The sequence below is a fragment of the Schistocerca gregaria genome, chromosome X (assembly GCF_023897955.1).
Source record: "Schistocerca gregaria isolate iqSchGreg1 chromosome X, iqSchGreg1.2, whole genome shotgun sequence".
Taxonomy (NCBI): domain Eukaryota; kingdom Metazoa; phylum Arthropoda; class Insecta; order Orthoptera; family Acrididae; genus Schistocerca; species Schistocerca gregaria.
In genome coordinates this window covers 638,526,112-638,548,050 of record NC_064931.1, presented here as the reverse complement: position 1 = coordinate 638,548,050, position 21,939 = coordinate 638,526,112, and the positions used below count along the sequence as shown (strand labels likewise).

At 35.6% G+C, this 21,939-nt stretch overlaps 1 protein-coding gene across 1 annotated transcript in view; it reads right to left on the bottom strand.

Moving 5' to 3' along the window:
* Positions 1–486: 486 nt before the first annotated feature.
* Positions 487–21,939, bottom strand: part of LOC126299246 (uncharacterized) — a 389,842-nt gene continuing 368,389 nt past the window's right edge. The window contains exon 12 of the mRNA XM_049991034.1: positions 487–9,744. The gene's annotated coding sequence lies outside the window, so the exon portion shown is untranslated. The remainder of the gene's footprint in view (positions 9,745–21,939) is intronic.

Below are 21,939 nucleotides of genomic sequence, written 5' to 3'. Positions count from 1 at the left end.
CTGCATCTACATTCACACCACTGTTGCTAGAAGATTAAGTACTATCAGCACCTTGTACATAAAATTCTTAAGTACTTACTTTTAAAATGTATGAAGGCCAATCTCAAAACAGAATAAATTGCCCCTATGCATAATGTTTTGGTTCTAGTTTTAAGCTGTATCAAATCAAGTTACTTAAAACTGGTAATCATCTCACAATGGCTTAGCGACAAACAAGGAAATTGCTATTGTAAATGTCATACTACTTTACAGAAATGAAACAGCTCCCAATCCATATACAGATGTTCAACACACAAAATTTGTGACTGTAAATCTAATGTTTTATTATTGCATCATCTAGCATAATCTGCATGTATGAAGAATTATTTTTGTAAACATATTTTACTGTTTCGTAACTGGTGCCAACTGAGTAGCATATTAGTGAGAATTAATGAGAGATGAAAAGGATGTAGGTATTTCTACAAAGGAAAATAAAACAACACATGGTTATATATAAAACATATTTTATATAACAGTTTGAGCAAATTCTTGCTCTTGAGAAAGTATATAACCAGTCAGCCTCAACACTTTCCTTTCTTTTTCTGTTATGATTCAGATGTTCTGAAAGTATTTTAAAATTCTTATAGTGTCACAGAAAATTTGCAGCTTTAAATAGATTAACATTTCAAATGAAATAACTTAAAGTACATTAGGTTTGCATTTTTACAGACACAAGTTCCAAATTCAAATTTACATTATCTGCAGGATACTGTCACACTGATAAAACTAATTAAATAAAAACAAAATTATACGCTCCTCAGTAGAAACAGCTGTGTGAAACAAATATAAGTTACAAAAGCACAAACTCAGTGCTTGTATTAAATACTTGTAAAAAATAAAAATAACCAAACCAAAACAACAGCCTACAAACCATGAAAAATTAAGTCTGATATTTTAAAGTAAGTATCTCTGCAGCAAATAATATAGCTAACAATGGCTTTCAAAATTATGTACATATTGCCAATAATGTTAACACCAACATGGGGAGATACAATGAAAGTTATGTTCAACATCACACAACAAAATAATACTGAATACAAATTGCTGGTAACATTTAATACCGCAAAAGAAAATGTTGCTGTTGTTTGTAACAAATAATAAACATTGTCTATCAATAACTTTTATGGGTTAGGTGATAAAACTGTTAATTCATAAACACAATGATCCAGTAAAACACACTGATCTCTCCTTATTATACAAAATCAGCAGAAGAGATCTCTATGTCATTGCCTTCAATTACACAATCTACATTTATAATTTGTACTAGCAATCAACCAGTGACACTGCAACTGGTATGAAGATGGAAATGTCAAATGGTAAGCCAATGAGCAAGTATTGTTTCTGGGATATTTAGACAAACTAAATATACAAATGTATACTGTTGTTAGAGAGTTGCTCGACTAACAGGCACATTAGTGGCTTGCATGTTTTGATTTGCATTTCCTCGTGTTTTGAGGCACTAGAATTTAGTAAGGGTGTTTCATTTAAGTACAAGCCCTATTTAATTTTGTACCTACAGAAACAATGAAACAAGTTCATCCTCATCCTCCAAACCAGCCCCAGCTCAATTTTTACACACATTCATATTCTCATTTCATTCTTGCCAGTGTTTCAGAAGAATGAATATGAGTTGTGGGTTGCGAATATCTGGCAGGATTAAATTCCAAACATATTTAAAACTGAATGTGAAAAGTAATAAAAAAAATGAAGTCACCATTTATGTTAACAGACATCAGTAGACTAACTCTCCATCCCCAGAAAAGTGAGATGCAATAATTCTGAGAATGATAGAAAGGAGACACTGGCACATAAACCAATATGATGGTTGCGGTATGGCCTAACAGCCATCACATTTTATTTCAAAGCCAAAGTACATGCTTAGTGAAGCTTTACTTTCAATTTTCCTCTTTCGTAAGTCTTCCTGAAGTAACATTCCTTCTTAAAAGCTCGGGAACTGATTATGCAACACTGAGAACCTTTGCAGTTATTATTGCAATTATCATGCTGGTACATACCACTTTGTTATTCATATTAAGTGGTATCCTTGCATTTTTGAACAGGAATCTTATCTACCAAAGTAATGGGTTTACCACTTTCTGGAGATGTCTAAAACAAATTTGTGGGGAAAAAACAAAGGTTTCTGCCTTTGACACTTCCCCATAGCATAGATCTCTATGCAACTAGCAAATCATTTCCAGTCATAATTGCAGCTTTGTTACCACACCCATCATTAGAACTAATTATGTAATCAGATAAATCATTACATGACAACTGTTTCAGCAACAACTGATGATAATAACAGCTGAATACAAAGTTAAGCCAATGTACAGCTGTGCATAAAATAAAATCGGTTCCCAATACCACAAATGTTCTTTGAGAACATTGTCAATTCGAAGAATTGTGTGAAATTATGTATTATGACTAATGGAGGGTATTAATTATCTGTATTATCCTCAGTTGAGTTCCAGAATACAGATAAACTGTTGTACACAAAACCAAGAAACCAAATCTGTGCGAAACTGGCGTTTGCCGTAAAATATAATAGATATATTTATGCTGCTGATATAATGTCTTTCTGTAAATACTACCATTACAGAAAAATGAATACCAGTTACTTAAAACCAAAGAGAAAAAATAAAAATTCATGAAAATTATGAATTATTAACAGATATTATTTTCCTGCAGTGCAAGTAAGAATTATGTTATATACTGACTTTTTCATGAATGTAAATATGACTAAAATGGGAACCTCTTCAATATCATAAAACAGAGATCACCAAAACTGATACTTGTTTAGCAGAACACCACAGGTATTTAATACATTTTCCGTGACCCTTTTCCAGAGCACCTTAATTACAGTATGAGGACATAAAAATATTGCCAGATTAAAAACATATATAAATCACACTGGCAGATAGATTTTGGAAAGTGGGGTGAAGTGGAGGAGGGGAGGACAGCAGAATATAAATTAAGACTTTCCATGGCATTTCACAAACGATACTCCACATTCAATTGAAATATTCAATGTGTTGGCCTTTAGATCTGCTTCTTCTAGAATTAACAGAGGATACAACATGTTTTAGTGCACAAAGTTTGTCAAAACTATCAAAAATCAAAACAAATAATGCTTCCTCAACTCAATTATTTGCTCTATTTTAATTTTATATAAACTTCTTGTGTTCCTGTTGCAGATGTTCCCTCTATACATCAGGCTGATTTTGTGCTCAGTACCCAGATATTCACTGAGATGTTTACTGAATTAGTCTGATGTTCTCATAGGTATTTGTGTGTCATCAGTTGTTAATTATAAAAGCTGAGCATTCTTGATTGGAAATTTAATTGCATGAAGTACTTCTAAATGTATAACTTTGCTTGTCAATTATCACACCATGTTCCCATCACCATGTGCAACACAGTTTTTAATCTGCAAAACCCTACAAAATAAAGTAAAGTCTTTTGGGTGTTTAAACTGACTTTTTGTAGCAATTTTAATGTAAGAAAATTAATATACTGTAATAACACCTACTCTATTACATATTTAGAAAACAAAATGGGATCTTACATGAGAAAATTTAATGACTTTAAAACACTGCTCTGTTGTAGAACCATCAACTGCCAGATAAATTTATTAATGTATATACCCAACATGTAACCCCCCCCCCCTCCAGCCACCAATTACAATGTTTCTTGCTTCGTCCTTCACAATACATCTCAACACCTTCAATCTCGACAATTTACAAAAATAAACCAACACAGCCTCTTAACAGCATTGATATGCAAAGCCAAAATGGTTCACCTTTATCTAGATGGATTTTAATCATAAGCAAATAAGTATGAAAAGGAAGATTTGTAATTATCTAATATGAGGCAGGTCTATGTAGACACTTTGATCTATGAGACACTTTCATTCTAAACATTAGTGCATGGAAGGGTAGATAACTTATGAAGTAAGCCATTCGGTTCTATAGTAACAAACTTTACAGTGCTGAGCCATTCTAAACATAAGTGCATGTATGGGTAGATAACTTATGACATAAGCCATTTCGTTCTCCCAGTAGTAAACTTTATAGTGCTGAGCTGAGAGCTGTATCTGAAGGACTATGAAAATAATTTACAAATATACAGTTTCAGATAATTCATAAAAAAGTGATGAATTATTTAAAGGCCCACTGATGTGTCTAAAATCATAACTCCAACTAAAAAGGTACTCTGCAATACATTCAATTGCACTAGGTATTTTAGAACCTATTGGAGCTTGGAATTCTGTCCTCACAATGGTAGATTTGGTACTATATAGATGCAGCTTTCCAATTATACCAACATGGTACCATAAAACACATTGAACAATGAGAATAATATTTATTTCACTGCAGATGTGTACATGTGGAACCATTTTTAAAGCAATGTCCTTCAAGAAAATTTACTTTTATCCCATTTTCTTTCACACAAACTTTTCTTGGCACTTTAGTTTGGCTGCTCTTTGGATACTCTAAGACAGCACAGAGATCTATTTCATCACATACTTTCTGAACAGACTCCTACCTACACCTCAAAAATGGGATATTACAGTGGCTACAGCTGCCTCTCCGTTTTACCTAGTAGTTTTTAATTAGAGAACTCTGAAAATGAGATCACTGAATCTGCAAAATTTCTTTGTGATTACCTGAAGCAACTGAAATCTGGCCAGAGAGTCATAAACATACATGAGAACATTGCTTTTTGGTCCCCCAGAAAATTATAAAACTGGTAAACAACAATTACTAAATGTAATTCTGAACTGCAGATATTACACAATAGTTAAAGCGCAATCAATTAAGTAACATACAAGAAAAAAGCCAATTATTTGTATTTGTAATTTCTACATTAATAATAAATAAGAACCTTATATGTGGCAAAAACAGAAAGTTTCTGAGACAGGAACATTTCAAATTTAGTTTTATGCCAAAATATTCTATGTTACAACTGCAAAACTTCCACACACTCCAATATTTCCTTACACATCAAAGAAATATCACTGATGTTGTATGTATATACTAAACTCTCATATCACAAACACTCACCAAACACACATTCCAAATGAATAATCATAATGTCTGAGAAAAACCTCACTATTTCTGAATTTCATACAAACACACAAAAATGTTTCTACATATCTGCTGTTTACTAATCACAGTGTTATTGCATTCTGAAGGCACTGGGCTGGAGAGCTAATACTGTAGCGATGTTCTGTGAAACAGAAAGACACTTTCTGTGGGGGGAAACCTGTAGCACCATATTAACCAATTTAGCATTTTGTTTTGGGGAAAAAAAACTTTAAATGAAACGCAAATATCAAAGAAAAATGAGAGGAGGAAGTCATTGTTAACAAATGGGTGAAGTTTTGAAAATGATTATTGCTTATAAGTACAAATGTGCTGTTGTGATGCAGCTACATTCCTTACTTTTCAGAAAGCACATGAATACCTGCTAGACTTCTGTGCATAACCTAAACTCATGGTTAGTTGCACACAGGCTTATCAGTTGCTGTCTCCAGTAAGTGTACCTTGAGAAAAATCATTTCGAAAAATCATTTCGTACAAACAAAAAAAGCTGTAATCAGTCAATGGACCTCATATATACTGACTTAAATTAGTGGCTATTAGCATTTTTCTTTATTGTTTAATTAGTTCCTTTTTCATTTTTATTGTTTCCAGTTACAATTAGAACATAGCTAGAGGTAGGAAGAACCAATGTTACATTTAACACGCAATCTACTTGAATTTTTACAATATTTGGCTAGAGACCTTCATTCAAAATGTAGAAGTAAATTTATGTTGCACAGTCTGAAAAATCATCACTTCTTGCAATTTGCATAAAAATTGAGAAGCTGGATCCATGAATGCTCTCATTGATGCCAGTCAATGAATACTGCCAAATATAAATTATATTATTTTCACCATATGCTTGAAGTATTTATTTATGTAAATGTATTAAAAGTACTTTCAGAATGTAAAAAAGTACTTTCAGAATGTAAAAGACTGACAAAGATTAAGAGGAACAAGTTGTTTCTACCTCACCTCTTCCTCTCTCCCTACAAACACAATGAAAATGAAATAGAATAGGATGAAACAGGGCACAGATATCTAAGGTAAGAAATTATTAATTAAGGTATTTTTTCCATTTATCTAACAGATACAGTTATGGCTCAGCCTGCATAACATTAAAATAAAATAAGAAAGATAAACTTATGTAATGTCTGATACGTGACTGGATTTCATTCAAAACTTCAACCACCATACAGTTTTTATAGTTCATGCTTTTTGTGAACGCAGCATATGATTTTAAAAAAGATAAACAAAAAATAAATGTTATTTTTACTAGTCACTGAAGATTAAAATACCATAATAAGGATTTTTCAACTGCCTGCTTGTCCAATCAAGTATGTATGTTCTATAGAACAAAATGTATCAGAAGCAACAAAATCACCATTCATTACTTTATTTTTGTAAAATGACAACTGAAATTGAACTCAGAGCTCAGAAAGAAAGGTGTTTACATATCATCAGATTTTAGTATATATTTTAGGTCCCCTCACCCCCAATAAGTTCGAGGCTTGCATACCTATCACCACATACATGTAATAATGATCTAATATTTCAATGATGCTTATGTTTCAACTGCAAATGAAACACCACTTCCTCTTTTTTGTTATACCTTCCCTGCTGTTAATATTGCTAAGAAGAGACCATTAATCTCCTCACCTTCCTCCCCACTTTCTTTGGTGTTTTTCACCAAGTATACACTCAGTGGTTTCAAATTCATTAGCAAATCTTTTGACACATTGTTCTGGATATAAAAATGGCTGCATAGATTTGTAATTTGTCCTAACTAATACAATTAACATCACACCAATGACTTGATTAATTATCATTTATTTTATTGCTAGCTGGGACGGGTGAATTGTGCAGTCCTCTATGATACAATACTATATGAAATTTATTCTTCCATTAAAAGCATTAGTGACTTTCATCCTTGCCCACACACTCAACTTTTGATGTTGTTTCCTAAGTTTGAATTTTCAGCAGCATAGTGTATTTAGTGGCTAGTTATTACTACACGTATAATACCTCTGACAAGAACTAATGGAATACTGAATTCCATGTGAACTTGCAAATAAAAAGAACCATTTCACAGCAAGAACACACAGTAGTAAGCGTGGCATTCTAGGGTATAAACATGTCATGCATGTAATCAAGTTAATAATTTGCAATAAGTGGAATAAATCTCTACTGATGGTGGGCAATATTGTATCTGCCACTCTCCTCCCAATATACGTAACATCTGGGGGCAGAGAGATGGGGAGAGGGGGGGGGGGGGGGGGGGGGGGGGGACAGCAGCGGAACACACTTCAAAAGTTTACTAAAGGTACAAAGGTACAGTCACAACTTTAGTTATTTGAAATGCAAACACATCATATATGAGGGACTGTCAGTGCCAGGTTTATTTATACACAATATGATGAGAAAACAATGACAGAAAATTTATGGTGTAGTGTTAAAATATTGATCTACTGGTTTGAATTCTGTGAATCTGTACTTCAGTGAAAGAAACTTTTATGGTAAGTTTTTCTCAAAGAACTGGTATAATCAGTGGTGGACAAATGCATTTTATTCACTAAGCAGTTTTTGTATGTCTACTCAGGAGCACAAGAATTTAAATCATTGTTTGTCTATCCAACAAATCATGCAATTGACAGAGACAACTGCAACAACCAAGTATTATTTGACAGGTTACAGTTGATCAGACCATATAAAAATGCAATGTCATGACATTTACCAAGTAGCAAAGAAATTAAACTACCAAAAGCAAGCATAAAAGGTACCTCTGGTGGGTGAGAAGCTAAAGATGATAAGAAAACAACTTCATGAACATGACACACAACAAGGAAAAATAAAGTGCTTCAAATTAATAATGATTGGTTACAACCATAAAATCTTGCAAGAACTGAACAGAAGAAGGAGGAGGAGCAGTGACACATGAGATCACCTAAACCAAGAAAATCAGAACACAAAATTAAGCAGAGAACAGAATTAATGCTGCAGGAAAGTTAATGCCAAAATGATACCACAATCAGTCAAGGATGAAGTGAGACACAAATGTGGAGAGAGAAATGTCAGAGTAAAGTTTCCACCTGCAAAACTCTTGTTTCCCAATGTCCAAATAAATTTTATTGCCTGGTGATTACCTAAAATATCGCGGCTACATGAAATAATGCAGTGACTGAATTGTAAATGTCTCAATAATAGTACAGTTTGGTCTCATTAGCAAATATTTATGCCACATTGATACAGTATGCCCTCTAAAACAGAAAGAAATGGGAACAGGGACTTATTACAGCTTTTTTCATTTGCACCTTTTTCCTTCATGATGTGGTTTACAAAATAAAGAAATATATAAGAAAATAACTACAATTAAATGCATTATTGCTTTTTCACATTAATTAAGAACAAAGAGAACATTTACATGAAAATAAAAAGTTTTCAGTCATACAAAAACATGTCTGGCAACTGCTACATTTAACTTTCACCTGTGTATGTAAGTAAAGCAACAAATTTTCTATCACAATAACACACAGACTGGGGTAAAAACAAATTACAAAGCTGGAGCAGCAGCAACAGCAGCAGCAGCTCAAGCTTATAAGGCACTTTGTTCCTGTGTGGAGTGATTGGACTTAAAACTACGGAGAGAAGTAAAGGAAGAATTCCAAAAATTCCTTCATTATTGACTGTCAAATCTGTTCTAAATGTGGTTCCCTTTCTGTGAGAACTGTGGCAAATAGAAACAAATTACTACATCTTTCAATGATGCAGAGCTACAAGATGGCATTTTGTTACACAAAAAACACAATTACAGAGAATATTTAAGTAAACTCAGCATGGATATGATACTTTACTGATGATAAAGTACCATATTTAAAAACTATAACACTCTCAAACCAAAACAAAATCACTGTATATTGTACCTGGTCTACTGATTTTAGTAGCAACGGAAGTGTGAATTATTCACAACCTTATGAAATTTTATGACAGTAAACCAAACATTTTCAAACATAAATGATATAGTGAGCATGTTAATGCGGAAATATGACTAAATTTTATGCTAAATGAATATAAGTGGGGGAACAGCAATAGAGTTACTACTCTTTGTAGTTGAAATGCAGAAGTAAGTCTACGGAAAATATATAAATGTTACAACTGAAGTAAACAGAGCTACCGGCAAAAGAATTTAAATATATATAACGAAACTATTTTTCATAAAAGGACAGACTGTTTTAACATTAATTAGCCATATTTCCACATGACTGTCACTGATACTTTACAGCAGTGGACCCACAACATATTTCATACATTCTTACCACTATTGTTGTCATCGTTGTTATCATTATCATTGTTACTACTAAAATTACTCTAATTTCAGACACAGCATAATTCCATTCACATTTGTGCTTGATGCTCAGGAGCACATTTATTGCTGGTTTCCAAATATAGAGTAGCTATACAAAATTTTCCTACAGTACTGCAAGGGCTGATTACTACGCAGGTATTCTCAGATCAAAACTTTGTATGACAAGATGACCTCACAAATTTTCAGGTGCTGCAACCTTGATTTCACCAATTCAATCAGCAAACTGATAGGTGTCACCATCCATTCCACCTATCCCGCCAACTGAAATCAACACAAATTAACAGAGATCAGAAGGTGCATTAAGGAAATATCAGTCCTGGCTGCAATTTAAATGTCACACATTAAGTTTTTAGATATGAGCATCTACTAAACAGACATCAACATGTTGGCGTGATCTAATGCAAATGCTACATAAAATTCATGTCTTCCTCTAAAATGATCAATGAATGTTTTGAACATACATTTTCGTACAACATATATCTAGAAAAGGCAATAAATATGTACCAACCATGTTAAGCTGGATAAAAGACTTGCTCATCAACACACAAGGTGGGATCAGCTCCACTGACAAATAAAAACTAATCACATTCCATCTTTAGATACCAGACTTCCTTCTTTACTTGCACAGAGTAAAGAGCACAAAGGAATAGCATATAAGCAAATATAACAGGAAATGGTAGAACAAGAATTAACCATTGTATGTGATAGTTGAGATTCACAAGCTTTAGAAAGCAGTGAGGTGCCACAGAGGTGCAGGTAGTAATCAAGAGTGACAGTAAGGCTCTCATTCCTTTGTCCAGCTTCCACTATGTCTTATGCCTTACCTAGTTTTAGCATTGTAGCATTGTTTAGCATCTTGAATTTGAAAGCTAGCTGATGGCAAACAAAATGAGGTGCACAGACAGTACAACTCCCTTAAAGAATTCTTTTCAATCTTTGAGGTTACAACAGGGTGATGCAACTGCCCCTACCAACATTGTTTTATGCGACACGCAATGTTATGTCTGGCATTCATAAACCACATGTGAGATTTTCATATTCTCACTCACTACACATAAACTATTAGTCATACATAAAAAATGAACAGGACCATGATCTCATGTACCAATCATTTCCTGTCACACATCTGCAAATGTGCACCTCCTGCAATCTCTTTCACAAGTAGTTCACTGTGTCATTATGTTTGAGTGATTGAGAGGACCAGATGTGTTTAGTGACCAGCTGAACACAACACAAAATAGAGCTCATTATAAAACAGCATTTGTTCATTTTTGAGTGTTATGCAAAAGCCCGATTCGTGGAAAACGTGTATGGAACTATTTGCACAAGAATTGAAGGCTGGAAATGTTTCGGCAAAGCCTCCAGCAAAGTATGCAATGCAAAACTTTGTGGAAAAATTGCATCAAACAGACTCTGCAAAGATTAAAAATTACTGAGTGAAGAAAATCCTGGAACAAATTCCAATGTAATCTCAACATTTTGCTGTGCAAATGGGAACTAAGAAATCATTATGTTTAAACATTAATGAAGAGGACCTGCATATGTATCTGCAGAAATTTACTGCTGTGCATGAGTTATAGCATCCAGGTTAACTTTGATGTGTTAGGTTCCACCAATGGTTTCTGAGCGAAGTGGAATCAGGATTTCTGGATCGTCAGTTTTTCATTTCTTCAGATTAAGCCCGGTTCATCCTATCCGTGTATGTGAACTCAAAGTACATACAGCAGAAAATCTCCATCACTACTTTGAAGATCCACTGCATAGTCTCAAGATTGGTGTTTCATCATAATATTTGCTGTCCACATCATAATAAAATTCTTTTGCCAAACTGTTCATACAAACTGGTATGTCCAAACACTGCTTAATCCATAGTGGATCAATTCACAGAAGATTAACAACTGGCTGGATATTTTCAGCAAGATGAAGCAACAGCACACACCACCTTAACAACTTCGTCTCATATGCATGAAGTGTTCAGTGGGGAGAGGACAATCAGCAGAGGCAGTGCAATCTCCTGGAGACATAGGTCACTTGATCTATATCCCAGTGATTTTTATTTGTTGGTCAAATGAAAGTGCCATGTGTGCTCAAATAATCCCCACACACTGAAGAGCTACAGCAGAACATTTAAAATTCTATTGTTGCTACCCCTAGGGCAGAGCTGCTATGTGTGACTCAGTTCTACATCATCACTCAATGGTAGCCATTTCTAGCATCTTCTGTGATGTTCATTAACAAAAGTCAATCCTTTATCCTCTCATTGTAAACATCTTGGACAGTTTCATTTTGCCCACCCTATATTTCAACACACATGTGGATGAGGTAGTGTCTGTGGATTGAGATCTCATCATCTAAGTTAACCCTATTGTTTGCTTTTCTGTTAAGTGTGTGCGTGATTTTGAGAAAATGATCTTTGACTGTGTCATGGAGCTAAGCCCCCTGATTGTGGATTTTAGTGGTTTCTATGCTGAGCTATAGTCACAACGCCATTTTTTAGTACGTGTCTCTAGAGTCATCAAGTAGCTTGTCATATCATGCTTTATTGCTTTTGCTCAGAATTTTGCACACTGATACACAGTGTGTTTCTTTACAGTTTTATTTCCCTTGCCTGGCAGTGGAACATTAGTTATATCTAGAGTACAAAAGGATGAGGGGAGCTGTAGATCCTTGTGCTACCTCTGACCTAGGTGCGAACACATCAAAGGATTCTACTTCTAGCATATTTTCATCCACCCTTTACTGGCTCAGATGAGATTAAGGACAGAGTTTCAGTTGGAGAATAATAATAATAATAATAATAATAATTTGTGCAAAGAAAACTTGTGTTAAAATGACATGTTCCACATCATTACAAAATGTCATATTCATGATCTATGGAACAAGGACTATTGTATGTATGTATGTGCAACTTAAGATAATGCCATTATACCACACCATATTAGAGACTTGTCTTATATTTAGGAACAGGACAAGAATACATTCTACTCAATTGAACCTTTTAGTGAGTCAAGGAATACATTCTACTCAGTTGAACCTTTCAGTGAGTCAAGACAGCTTTTAGGTATCCTTTGTTTGTGCAGCACATTTTTGTTAGATGTTCTCAATTTTATGTCAAAACTTTGAATATCAGAGCTGTTTTGAAGACACGGTTTTATTCAAATGTTTACACGTTTTGACTATATTCTTGGGAGAAATGTTTCTCCTATATTTAAATCTCTTGTTTTGTTATGTCTCTGAAATTTTTCCACAATTTAGTTTCCTGACTTGGACTAAACATTTACACTACTATCCACATTCGTTTGCAAGCAATTTTTTGTTTCACACGTGCTTACATCACTCGATTGCTTTTATCACATGAGAGTCCTTCATCTCCCTTACTGCCTAAGCAAATCTTTACCAGCAATTCAGATGATATAAAAATTAAAATTTCTTTGAAGTACCTTATTAAGAAGCTACGCTGATGTTTTCTGAGTATACTATCGATTATTTGTGGTATCAACTCGAGAACATCTGGCAGAGGTCTCTTCAAGAAACTGAGGATATAACTACTGCTTCCCAATACATTTATTCCTTGATGATATTTGTCGCACATTACGTACATATTTTTCAAACCAACAACTCAGGTTGTGGGATCAGTACTAGAAGTCAGAATAATCTTTATAAAGATTTAGTCACATACAAAAAAATGGCTCTGAGCACTATGGGACTCAACTGCTGTGGTCATTAGTCCCTTAGAACTGAGAACTACTTAAACCTAACTAACCTAAGGACATCACACACATCCATGCCCGAGGCAGGATTCGAACCTGCGACCGTAGCATAGTCACATACAGGTGTACATTATGCAGAAACACAAATTTTCAATAACTTCTCAGCACCCATAAAAAGTTTAACTACAAAAACATTCACTTGAAGTGGAGCCTAAAGGATTTATTGGTGGTCAACTACTTAATTCAACCGATTAATTTATGTTTTGTTAACAATAGCAAATAACATCACTGTTAGGTAAAATCTGACTTCTACATATCTTTAATGCAGTATCATGATAAATTTAAATATGTATTGTAAACTGATTTTTTATTTGATGATAAATGGTTACAATGGCCTAAGAATTACCTTATGCATCTCAGTTTATTGTATATTCACATGTTTAGTGGCAAGTTTGTTCTTCCTTCTTATATGAAAATATGTTCAAAATTCTTTTGACTTATTCCATACACGACAACCACTTTACTTAGAATCTGTGGAATGGACATAAGACCATCTCTTTCATTGTAAACTTTCCCCTGCGGCTTCACCTGCTTATGTGTTTGACGCATATACGGAACACACCTCCTCTTTCCTCTCTCTCTGTGTCCATCTCTTCTTCCCTCTGTCTGTCTATCTCCTCCTCCTCACTCTCATCTACAAAGGGCATGCTATAAGTAATACACCATTTTTTTTCTTGGCTAATTTCCACTGAAAAATAAAAAAAAACGTTCTAGGACATTGTGGAAATTTCTGCTACAGGCCCCTATAATTTCATGAAGTTCAGATAGGTGGCAGCACTATAGGTAGCCTTCAAAATGACGTCTGTAACAGAAGTGCATTCCAAGCAGAGTTGTCATTAAGTTTCTTTTGGTGGAAAACCAGAGCATTGCAGACATCCAAAAGCACTTGCAGAATGTCTATGGAGACCTTGGAGTGGACAGAAGCACAGGGAGTCATTGGGTGAGGTGTCTGTCATCATCATAACAAGGTTGTACAAACCTGTTCAATCTCCCACATGCCAGCTGGGCAACCAGAGTTATGCTATCCTAAGGAAACTGAAGAAACAAGTTCAACGTATTCATCACCACAAAAATGCAGACAAACTTCTCCTCCTCCATGACAACACAAGGTCTCATGTAAGTCTGCCCTTATGAGATCAGCTCACAAAACTTCACTGAACTTTTTCCTCATCCACCTGTCTGCCCTAATGAAGGCTGCACTCCACAGGAAGCAGTACTTGGATGATGGGGAGGTTACTGATGCAGCAAGATGTTGGCTCCAACGTTGACCAGTAGTGTGGTACTATGTGGACATACAGTAAGGTGGGGTACGGCTGTTGGATTGAATGGAGATTTGTTGAAAAACAGGGTTTTGTAACCAAATAGCATGGTGTACTGGAATCTTGAATAAAAACAACCTACTTAAAAAAGTTTTGCATTACTTACTGAAAGGCCCTCACATTATTTACAAGGCTTAAGTACTGTTTTTTTAAGCATTTCCTAATATTTTTTCTTAGCCCCTTAACTTAAAATGCTGAATTATCTCATTTTCATTGTTTTAAGAGAAATTTAGAATCCCAAGTATACTCCGGCAACTTAAGGAACGACCTTTGAAACAATAAAACACTGCTTATATGTGTTTCAGCACTGAAAGTTGAGAGTTTGGCGCATAGAGAGTGGTACTATATTTGTAGCTTGACTGTTGGGTTTTGGTTGAGGTGGTTACCACCAGTTATCATCTTTACTGTGTGCAACTTTGGACAGTAGACGACAAAACTCTTGCTTTCAGACTGTCTCCTGTATTCTCATTTACACAGTGCTTTCAAAGAAAGATGGCTACAGTGATCCTGAATTTGACATAGAATTTAATGGTCCTGAAAGTGAAGAAGAATGTCATGTTAATTCATTAAATACTCCAAGGGATGACCATTCATCAATTGAGTGACAAGTGCTTGCCAGTAGTATGAGATAAATACATCCACTGTGCTCCAGCCAGTTCCTATAAGGTTTAAGTTCACAACAAAACCATTGTGTAATACACAGTTACACTCCACACCTACACAGAAACTACAAAATGACATCACGTTTCAGGATATTTTCGTCAAAGTCCAGTGCACAAGTATACTCGAAATTTTATTATTGGTGATCTTCAAAATTTTGTAACTCACTATTTTGAGCTTTGAAAGCTGTCTTTATACATCTAAATATAATGTCATTCATTATAGGATGTTTTTCATTAATAACAAAAATATTATATTTTGGAACATAATATAAAATATTGTTAAGTTAAGGGGTTAATGGTGAATCTATCGACTTTTATCTGTATTCTCCTGAGGTGGTATCAATGGTTGGGTTACAATGGATCTGAGCTTAGGTATTCTGCTATGATGTTTCCCATATCTGTATATTTGTGGATCCTCCACATCTGTTGGATTTCAGTATAAATTGTCAGCTGTCTGTTTCATATACACAGCAGTAATGTCTTACAATGAAGTGAGTATTTTGAGTGAGGTGCTATGGGCTTAGCTCAATCTAATTCTTTGTGTAATTTCTTGTACTTTCTTCTTGGTTGTCCTTGAAGTGATTCTATTGACTGTGGTGAAGATGATCAAAACTTTATATCATCTCTTTGCTATAACTTTAATTATGCTGTCTCATACCTGGAGGAAGCACATTGCAAGTTATTAACTCTGACATTGTGTCTTTCTCTCAGTTGTTCAATTCATCATTATATTGTATCTAAATTTTAGTTGACTTTCTCATGAATAACTTTGATAACAATCACACCAGTTTTTGTTACATACATGCTATGTACGCTGTGTGATCAAAAGTATCTGGACACCCCCAAAACCATACATTTTTCATATTAGGTGCATTGTGCTGCCACCTACCGCTAGGTATTCCATATCAGCGACCTAAGTAGTTATTAAACATCGTGAGAGAGCAGAACAGGGCACTCCGCGGAACTCACGGACTTCGAATGTGGTCAGGTGATTGGGTGTCACTTGTGGCATATGTCTGTACAAGACATTTCCACACTCCTAAACATCCCTAGCCCCACTGTTTCTGATGTAATAGTGAAGTGGGAATGTGAAACGTACAGCACAAAAGCATACAGGCCTACCTCGTCTGTTGACTGACAGAGACCGCTGACAGTTGAAGAGGTTCATAATGCGTAACAGGCAGACATCTATCCAGACCGTCACACAGGAATTCCAAACTGCATCAGGATCCACTGTAAGTACTATGACAGTTAGGTGCGAGGTGAGAAAACTTGGATTTCTTGGTTGAGCGGCTGCTCATAAGCACACATCACGCCGGTATAGGCCAAATGATGCCTTGCTTGATGTAAAGAGCACAAACATTGGACCATTGAGCAGTGGAAAAATGTTGTGTGGAGTGACGAATCACAGTGCACAATGTGGCGATCCCATGGCAGTGTGTGGATATGGCGAATGACCGGTGAATGTCATCTGCTAGCGTGTGTAGTGCCAACAGTACAATTCGGAGGAGGTGGTGTTAGGGTGGGGTGATGTTTTTCATGGAGGAGGCTTGCACCTCTTGTTGTTTTTCATGGCGCTATTACAGCACAGGTCTACATTGATGGTTTAAGCACCTTCTTGCTTCCCACCATTTGGGGATGGTGACTGTATCTTTCAACATGATCCACCTATGGTGGAGTGGTTACACAACAATAAAATCCCTGTAATGGACTGGCCTGCACAGAGTTCTGACCTGAATCCTATAGAGCACCTTTGGAATGTTTTGGAACGCCAACTTCATGCCAGGCCTCAAAGACCGACATTGATGCTTCTCATCAGTGCAGCACTCCATGAAGTATGGGCTGCCGTTCCCCAAGAAACCTTCCCGCACCGACTGAACATGTGCCTGTAAGAGTGGAAGCTGTCATCAAGGCTAAGGGTGGGCCAACACCATACTGAATTCCATGGATGGATGAGGGCACCATGAATTTTAAGTCATTTTCAGCCAAGTGTCTGGATACTTTTGATTACAGAGTGTATATAGGACTAGCATATATATATGAGACAAAGGGGCAGTTTTTTTGGCTCCTGTCCATGATATTTCTGTCATTACATATTCATCATCAGATATTTTTATCATTACAGATTCATCCTCAATCTTGTACAATCAATAATGTGTGGTAAAGGGATAAGAAAGAATTAATAAACACTCAGAAGGTTCCAACAACGCAAATTAATACATCACACTTACAGCATAAAGGGCACTTGCAACATATGTGACAAAAGAGAAAACTTTGTTAAGAACATAAAACCTTCTCACCCAGTGCAAAATGTACAAGTTTTAAATATTTTGTTTATCACAATTCCATTATCAGAAACCTGACTTTCGTGACAAATATGCCAGAATAAATGTACGAAAAAATTTTATGTAAATATGTGGATTAGCTCTTTTGACGTGTCTCTAAATGGTACAAATTTTGGATGTGGGTTACGAATTATCTGATGTGGGAGAACCTTAACAGTTGTGAATGATGAGATAAGCAATAAAATTGATGCAACAGCCAAAAATATCCATTGTTCATCAATAGAAAAATAAATTGTGAATCAAAAGATTCAGGTAAGCGTGAGACAAGTGAAAATAATCATTCATGGCTACCTGGACACAAAATATATGTATGCAAACTGACAATGTATCTAACATTTTTTTCAGAAGCAATATTACAAGTAATTCACAAATTTTGAAACTAAATGCCATGGCCAAAGGGTTGTTTCCTGTAAACTTGAAAAACTTGTAAGATTATGAGTCAATTACTTCTACCAAGGTATTGAAAGCAATGAAAATGTCAAGTTACAATTCCATGCCCAGAAAACAGTTGTGTCAGATGAACATGGTGTTATACTGATTAAATACCTTACAGAAGGTATTATAAAAATCACAAGGACAAACCTAGAGGTTACAATTATGGTTGCAGACAAGCACTGACTTTGGAACGTATTTTGTAGCTTCAGCTGATTATAAGCCTAATGCCCTCCCTTCTTCCCTCACCACCACTACGCTTCATGAGAGCATGTTAGTATGACTACAACATATACTTATCATATCCTTCATGTTTACACTTTCTGTCTTCTTTCTTGTTTTTCATATGAAGAAAATTTGAAAAGCTATTTTCAAGATGACAATGAGTTGGTGCTTGCAAAAGACTATGGGCTTAAAAAGAATCTAAAAAAGATGCCACTATAGGTGCTTGCAATATTCATAAAAGCAAATCATTAAACTGTTTAATATGCAGGAAGTACAAGTCTTTCCTATGTTTATAATTTCCAGGATATTAGGAGAAAGATGAATTTGGTAACTTCTTCAATCTGTCTTATGTCCCTCTTTAGAACAACAATGAAACACTTTACAATATATGTGTGTTAACATGAGGTGCTTACTATATTCCAGGCAATATGGGTAGAAATCATCTATCAGCCAACTTGTCACTGATGGGCTACATAAGGAAGAACAGTTCATCAATACTAAATGAACGCAAATCTTGGAATAACACTGGCAGTAAATATTCTAAAGCCAGAAGAGGAGTCGAGGATTGGAATAATTTACCAGAGAATATCCTCAGTCCAATCTAAAACAGCATCACTATATTGACATGCCTCATAAACCAATGGCAAAACATTCTAGTTAAAGGAAAATAGCGCAAGTCCAAAATTATTTCAATCTAATGGATAGTCATTTATTTCATAATGCTACAAGGGATGTAATATAGTTATATCATATAAAAATGCAATGTTCAGTCCCCTGCAAAAGACATGTGTGAGCAAAAATCATCCATCCACATTTTAACCTGATTCACAAAAGGGAGATAAAGTATGTGCAAAACAACTGAATAGTAGCACCACTTCTCCTACTCTACTAAGTAAAATTAAAATACATCAGTAGATAAAGCATACTGAGAGAAACAAGTAGGATATCACAAAAAATTCTGTACAGAAGGTTCATGGAGTGGGGGGAAGGGGACAGGGTAGAATTTCCTGATGATGAACCAAGATTATGCAATCACATCCATAGCCTTTAAAAAGCTAAACCTCTACACACAAAATTTATGATTTATGTGTAGATAACCTGATAAAATCAAACAAGTTATCTGTCACACCAAAAAAAGCTAAATTATCTCCAGAAACACTAAAACATGTTAATCAAAATAGTCTTGCTTTATCAGACAACTTAGCCTAAGGCAAAGTTAGATCAGTATTCAAATGAATACTGTCATAGAAATTGTGAAGAAAACTGGTCTACAAATTTAAGCATCCAAAACATAATAAATTACCAACATTTTATATGTACTGCAACTGCTAAAACCTAGTTGTCAAAAAGTAAAAAGAAAAAAAAAGTAGACTGCAAACATCATTGAAACCAGACGACTAAATCAAGACATTATTACTTCAAATACTCCATGGATATCTACAATTTAAAAACGTCATAAACTGACTGTATATGGTAGTAACAGAATTCCAAGCATTGCATGCAACAGAATGGATTGCTAGCCTCAAAACAGGAGAAATAGAGGGAATAGAGATGAAGAAAGAGAGAAAAGTTATTTAAATAGTCTGGTGCCAACAAAACTGTAAGCTGAAATTACATACTACGAAACAACAAAGAGAAGAGGGATATACATATTCCACACACATCAAAGCCAAATCAAATGCCTGGAAAATTTTGACAAAAATGGGGTTGGTAGTCATCAATATTGCATCTTTTCAGGTGGCAAGCAGCAGAATGTCTCCCACATATGGATGGTCCTGGAGAAGTAGAACATCTGGAGTGGAACAAAACTAATAAATAGGTAGTGTCTATTTTCCATGTTAAAGGTGGCTACAAACAGGCTGTTATCTAGGTAATGGATGGCTGATAATTAATGCAGATGAGAACAACATAGTATCCCACAAAATTAAAAAAAATAATTAAAAAGTATTTATGGTGCAGGAAATTCAAGAGGGAGATGTTTACTGAACGCTGACTTTAGAAGACAAGATCCAGCAGAGGAGGAAACAACAGGCAGCAAAATAACACATATCATACCACAACACCTTTGGTGCAAGTGACCAAGGGATATTAGCAAAACTGGAACATGGTACCTCTTAGAGAAATGGTAGCTAGACAGAAGAAGGATAAGCTCGGGCACTCAGTGTGCATGTGTGGGGCTTTAATTCAACATGCCGAGAAGGCTGTTCCAGCAGCTACTGAGAGAAAATGATTCAACCAGTTGCAGACTGTGGCCCACATTGTAACAAACAATACCTGTTGTCTGAGCTCTGTAGTCATACTTACTTTATTTCGCGACTGGTAGAGAGTGATGAGAGGTCCATTCTTGCTCAGAGAATTTCAACAAAGATCAGAACATGCAGCATTGTCCTCACCTCCTGGTTCTGAGTTGGGTGAAAGCCTTAAACCAGAGACTTCATTTGTTCCGTAACACCAAACTGTGACTTTCTAGACTAGTGCCATAGGGTTGAGAACTTTTAGGACCACCTTAAACGGGTCAGGGGTGCACCACACAAAAGGGACATGGGGTGCAAAAAAGGTATTTTTAAGGTGACCCTCAACCAAGTCCAAATATTGATAGCTGTACAAGACGCTGAAGTATCAGCCAAAGCATTTTATCGAACAGAAACTGCACTGAGCCAAAGGTACAAACATTAGTTATAGAAGTCAGTTCAAGAAATTAACAAAGAAAAGGCAGTGGTATTCTATGTTGCTTGTTATTTAAGCGATGAATAGTAAATAACAAATAAGCATTTGTGTAAACAGAGAAGAACAATCCCTTTATCCATGAATAAATTAGTGTGAATGATCTTTGAATAATGCACATCTCTGCATTATTGGTATAAGAAGAGGTAGGGTAAGTGCTCACAAAGCAATCTTGTTGAGCAAATCTACAATCATCAAGAACGTTTTCTAAAACTTCCACCTGAAATGTGCTGTTTTATGGAAGTACTGCTGCAAGTACGGCTGCTCGGCGACAGACGCCGTCTTAGGAGAAACACTACTTATCTAACTGCAACTTCTGCACTCCTGGCCTCATCATTTCCGGTCACTGAATTGTTGCGCGGTGGAGGCCTAGTAAATCTAGGGCCTGCAATTGTCGTGCTCCAGCTTCTTTAAGCAGCTACTTTAATCTATGATACATTCACATAGTATACTATTATATCAAAGATATATATCAAGATATGTTGCAGCAGAAACATATATATAATCAAAGAGCATCCCCCCCCCCCCCCCCTCGGGACTCGACTGTAGACACAGGTATAGGCACATCTTATTATATGTCCACAATGCTTTTGGTTCTTAGGACGAGGAATCATCGCAAAATAAATGAGTCAGAGACTGTATCTGTATGGGTTAAAGGAACTCTTAACTGTAGCAAGATTTAAAGTTGATGGAGATGCCACACATTATTACAGAAATTACAATAAATTTCCATTTCTATTACCTGTCCTTCATCCGTATCTCTATCAAATAAAAAATTATATTAAATAGCACAAAAAGAACCCCAGTGGGTCGTGGTTAAGGACCCATCACAAACATCCCTGTTACTGAATCACCAACAAACACTGACACCTCAGGGGGGGAACCAGACCTTAGGGGGTGCAGGATGCCTACCCTGGTCTTTGATTACATATACAAGGGTAATCCCAAAAGTAAGGTCTCCTATTTTTTTTTTTAAGTC